The sequence below is a fragment of the Hyperolius riggenbachi genome, chromosome 3 (assembly GCF_040937935.1).
Source record: "Hyperolius riggenbachi isolate aHypRig1 chromosome 3, aHypRig1.pri, whole genome shotgun sequence".
NCBI classification, from domain to species: domain Eukaryota; kingdom Metazoa; phylum Chordata; class Amphibia; order Anura; family Hyperoliidae; genus Hyperolius; species Hyperolius riggenbachi.
This window is the reverse complement of record NC_090648.1, coordinates 224,661,540-224,667,539: the sequence shown is the minus strand read 5'-3', so window position 1 is coordinate 224,667,539 and position 6,000 is coordinate 224,661,540.

Genomic DNA, 6,000 nt, shown 5'->3' with positions numbered 1-6,000 from the left:
ACATCGATTTTTATCACCCAAATGGGCCTCACCAGCCAGCCATCGTGCCCCCAAAAATTTGAAGCTGGAGCCACCACCACTGTCTGTATTCAAATTCAGCAGACTGATCAGTTACACTAATGGTTTACTGAATTTTATCACTGAAACCCTTGAGAACTAGGTTTTGGCCTCAATTCACTAAGATCATGCTGGAGATATTAAGGCAAGAGAAAACTTACCTCCACACAGTGAGAGAGTTATCTTATCTCTTCATTCCTTATGTTACCTCTTTTGTAGTTAATTTACCTCCTCTGTAGTTAAGTTACCTCCTCTGTAGTTATTTTCACACGCAGTTAATGAACAGCCTGTCTTTAACTCTGGAGTTATTTTAAGGATTAAAGAGTTAACTTAAAGACAGAAGAGTTAACTTTAGGTTTGTCTGAGGTAAAATATTTCCTGAATACTACATGCCTTATCACCATGGTAACAACTCTAGAAGTGTTATTAAAGACAGGAGATAAGGTTAGTGAATTGAGGCCATATGATTTAATTTTAGAAGACTTTTTCTCCTTAAGATTATTTTCTACTCTTTCCTCATCCCTTCCCTACCCTCGTTTACTTTCTTATCTGCTGTCCTACTCCTTACCTCAACTTCTTCCCCCCTATCCCATTTGTATTTCCCTTTCCCCAGGTGATCCTGACCCAACCCCTCAATAGTTGTAAAATGTTATGAAAAATACAATTATGAGATTAACTGTATGTGTAGTACTAACGGTAAATAGTACATTAGTACAGAATTGGATGGAGACTCAATATTTTTATTTTCAGTTTTAGGGCTATATTGTTAAGATTGAATTCTAAACAGCAAGCATGACAGTTTATTGTGAAACCTGCTTCATTGAGCTGAAAACAAAACTGAAGAAGAGACCTAAAATGTTATCAGCGGTGTAAAAATGTTGGCTTCTATTTACTTTTCAGGACACCAGTCTGTATTCCACAAGCTGTGAGACAGCCTTATTTGCATATATAAAAGAACTAGATTTTCTAATACTTACTGTTCAGGAAACCAGTAGGGGATCGTCACCTCCGTCATGTCACAAGTCACTTCAGGTATGCTTTAAGCTCAAGATATATGTTACAAGACACATCAATTTCTGGGATTGAAGGTTGAGGTTTGAGGTTTGCTTTAAAAATGTTTTTTTAAAATGTCCTATATTTTCAATAAAACATTGTTTTTTTTTTAAAAAAAAAAAAAATGTTTTTTTTATCCCTGTCCACTATGGTGATATGGGTCATTGACAGCAAAAGGTAGGTAAAATCTGAATAACTTATGGTGCCCATACACGATACAATAAAAATGTTCGATTTTCCCATTTTTTTCGATCTAAATGGTCGAATCGAATGAAAGTAGAAAATATTTTTTTGTCTATCAAGAAATTCGAACGATTATCCCATTTTTTCGAAAAAAAATCTGATAAAAAAATCTTTATATTCGATGTAACGGAATAATTGAACTAAATTATCCAATCGAAAAAAAATGAAAAATTGTACCATGTATGGGCACCTTTACAGATATCAAGAAAACAAGGAAAAACAAGTTCTAATAAGTTCTTAACCACCTCCATTCTCATTAAAAAATTAAGGGGCCCATACACCTATCGATTTTCCTGCCGATATACAGCAGATTTAATCACTGTGATCGAATCTGCTGTGAAATGGTTGCGCAAACGCTGACAGAACGATCGATTTCCATCCAAAATCAATCGTTCCCGACGATTCCCGTCGATCCATCCGTACAGAAGATTTTGCTAGATCGGGAGTGCGCTGATAGCGGCATTCGAATGCCTGACGACCGACGCTAGCGGCAATACATTACCTGCCCTGGCCGGCGCGACTCCCCCGGTCTCCGGTCTTCTTCTCCGCGCTGGTCTCCGGGTCCGGCTGGCTTGGCTTCACTGAACTTCCTGTCCCGGCAGGAAGTTTAAACAGTAGAGCACCCTCTACTGTTTAAACTTCCCCCGGCAGGAAGTTCAGTGAAGCCAGCCGGACCTGGAGACCAGCGTGGAGAAGAAGACAACGGAGACCAGGGGACTCGCGCTGGCCGGAGCAGGTAATGTATGCAGGGGCGGGGGCAGCGGCAGCTTCACAGATTGTGATCGGTTTCATGCTGAAATCGATTCACAATCTGTTTGCAGTAAAGGTAGCCATACGATCCCTCTCTGATCAGGTTTGATTGGTCGAATCTGATGGCAAATCAACCAGTGTATTGCTACCTTTATAAGTAAACATATTGGTAGAAATGTAATTTACTGGCTGTGTTACAAAAATGTCAATAATAGGATTAACAATCAATAACCCCACCACGCCTTAAAAAGTGATCATCACTAAGACACCACTACCACCCAATAGTGAGTTGCATGTAGTCCGGTATTAGTCATGGAGAGAATCTGAGAACATAACACAAAAGTTGATTAGGTGATACCTTTAATGACTAACTGTACAAGATTTCTTTGCAAGCTTTCGAAACTTTAAGTTTCTTCTTCAGGAATGTTACAGAACTGGATGGTATGGTCCTGATCCAGTTCTGTAACATACCTGAATAAGAAACTTAAAGTCTTGAAAGCTGGCAAAGAACGCTTGTAAAGTTAGTCATTAAAGGTATCACCTACAACGCTTGTTGTTATGTCCTCCAATAGCGAGTATATAGCACTATAATAGAGAGTTAATAAGTTAACACAGCTGGATCAATGTAGTAAAGTATGAACTAATAATCAATCTAAATAATGGAAAAAATAGCTATACCCTACCCTAAGACCTCAACTGAATCTAGGTACTGTATATAGTGGTCAATCTTCCTACTGTTCTAATTTCTACTGGTAGGGGTAACAGTGCTCTAGTTTAATTAAGGATTAGCAGAACAAATTATCGTGTGTTGCTATAAATATTCAAGAGGTTTCTCCAAATAATTTTGCATGCATAAGCAGCCTTCATTGTTGGATTGTATAAAAATTATGAACAAGTTCCAGCTGCCAAATATATGTACTGAAATCCAGACAGAAGTTATTCTGCAATGGGAAATCCCACATGTAGTATTGTATTAAGGAAACACTTCCCCTTCATGATATAAGCTTACATCTCCCTCCCTGATGAAGCCAGCAGTTGGCTGATAAATCATGTAGATGGGCAGGGTCCCTTTACTACCTACAGTAAGTGGCTTTGAGCGAGCGGTGCGCACTGTGCTGTGAGTCTGCAGTAACTTGTCTGCCGCGGTCTAATGTCTGTTGAAGTACATCTGACAGTTCACACTGGGTGTGGGCTGGAAAAAAAGACACAAATGCCTTAAACCACACATGGCCCTGGGTGAGATTTATCCAATTTTCCTCTTGTTGTACCTGAAGGCAATAACTCTGTTATGGAGACAATCTGCATGTCTCAGATTTACACGTTATTAAGTACACCTGTTCCATTGCCTGTTTACACAAATAGCTAATCAACCAATCACTTGGCAGCAACTCAATGAATTTAGGCATCTAGGCAAGCTGCTGAAGTTCAAACAGAGCATAAGAATGGTGAAGAAAGGAAATTTAAGTGATTTTGAATGTGTTGGTTGTTGGTGCCAGAAGAGCTGGTCTGAGTATTTCATAAACTGCTGATCTACTGGGATTTTCACGCACAACCCCCTTTAGGGATTACAGAGAATGTAATAAAAAAAAGAAAAAAATATCCAGTGTCTGGTAGTTGTGTGAATAATAATGTCTTTTTGATATCAGGGGTCAGAGGTGAAAGACCTACTGTATATAGATGGAACTCCCCACACTGCTTCAATCTAGCTGGCTCATTTATTCCTTGTTCAAAAGCTGTGCATGAACGTACACTCACCTAAATAATTATTAGGAACACCTGTTCAATTTCTCACTAATGCAGTTATCTAATCAACCAATCACATGGCAGTTGCTTCAATGCATTTAGGGGTGTGGTCCTGGTAGAGACAATCTCCTGAACTCCAAACAATGTCGGAATGGGAAAGTAAGGTGATTTAAACAATTTTGAGCGTAGCATGGTTGTTGGTGTCAGATGGGGCAGTCTGAGTATTTCTGCTCAGTTACTGGGATTTTCACGCACAACTATTTATAGGGTTTACAAAGAATGGTAAAAAAACATCCAGTATGCGGCAGGCCTGTGGGCAAAAATGCCTTGTTGATGCTCGAGGTCAGAGGAGAATGGACCGACTGATTCAAGATGATAGAAGAGCAACGTTGACTGAAATAACCACTCGTTACAACTGAGGTATGCAGCAAAGCATTTGTGAAGCCACAACACGCACAACCTTGAGGCAGATGGGCTACAACAGCAGAAGACCCAACCGGGTACCACTTATCGCCACCACAAATAGGAAAAAGAGGCTACAATTTGCACAAGCTCACCAAAATTGGACAATTAAAGACTGGAAAAATGTTACCTGGTCTGATGAGTCTCGATAGTCAGAATTTGGCGTAAACAGAATGGGAACACGGATCCATCATGCCTTGTTACCACTGTGCAGGCTGGTGGTGGTGTAATGGTGTGGGGGATGTTTTTCTTGCCACACTTTAGGCCCCTTAGTGTCAATTGGGCATCGTTTAAATGCCACGGGCTACCTGAGCATTGTTTCTGACCATGTCCATCCCTTCATGACCACCATGTACCCATCCTCTAATGGCTACTTCCAGCAGTATAATGCACCATGTCACAAAGCTCGAATCATTTCAAATTGGTTTCTTGAACATGAACATCTCAACCCAATAGAGCATCTTTGGGATGTGATGGAACGGGAGCTTCGTGCCCTGGATGTGCATCCCACAAATCTCCATCAACTGCAAGATGCTATCCTATCAATATGGGCCAACATTTCTAAAGAATGCTTTCAGCACCTTGTTGAATCAATGCCACGTTGAATTAAGGCAGTTCTGAAGGCGAAAGGGGGTCAAACACTGTATTAGTATGGTGTTCCTAATAATCCTTTAGGTGAGTGTATAGGGGGAGGATTCTTAGCAGTTCCAGTGCTGGGTAAAAAGTGCTGGGTGCCAGGTCCAGTAGCCTGATGGCCATTACACTCCATAAAGTGCTTCTTCCAAGGCTGCAAAACAGCTGCTAGGTCACTGTACCCGGCACCATCCACGCTTGCCCCAGAACTGGACCTTCTAAGAATCCTTACCCTATATGTTCATGTACAGCTTTTGAACAAGGAATGAATGAGGCAGTTTGATTGAAGCAGTGCTGGGAGTTTTGTCTTAACATACAGCAATCCCATTTCCTTTGAATTTTATCTCCAGAGTGCACTGAGAGAAAAAGGCTACAGAGTACCAGGGTCCTCTGTGCAGGATGACCACTCCTTGAACTATCTTTGGTGTAGTGCAGATTAATGTTGCCTTCTTTTCAAGTTAGAGGAGAATGAGCAGAATGGGTAAAGAGGATCAAAACCGTACTGCAAGATAAAGCAACAGTACCCCAGATAACCACAGATACCATTCTGAACACATACCTGTTTGTACTCCTGTCAGCTTAGAACAGGAAACTGAGGCTACAATTTGCACAGGTTCATCAAATGTAGGCAATACAACATTGTTACAACATTGCTTAATCTGATGAGTCTTGATTTCATCTGCAACATTCAATGGGTAGGGTCAGAATTTGGAATGAACAACATGAAAGCATTGATCCATCCTGCCTTGTGTCAACAGCTAAAGCTGGTGATGTAATAGTGTGGAAAACATTTTCTTGGCACACATTTTGGTCCCTTAGTACCAATTGATCATTGTTTAAATGCCACGCCCCTCTGGAGTATTGTTGCTGACTATGTCCATCCTTTTATGGCCACAGTGTACCTGTCTTCTGGAAGCTACTTCCAGCAGGATAATGCACCATGGCAGAGAGCTCACATCATCTCAAACTGATTTCTTGAACATGACAACAAGTTCACTGTTCTCTTATTGTCTCCACAGTCACCAGATTTCAATCTAATAGAGCACCAATTTGATGTGG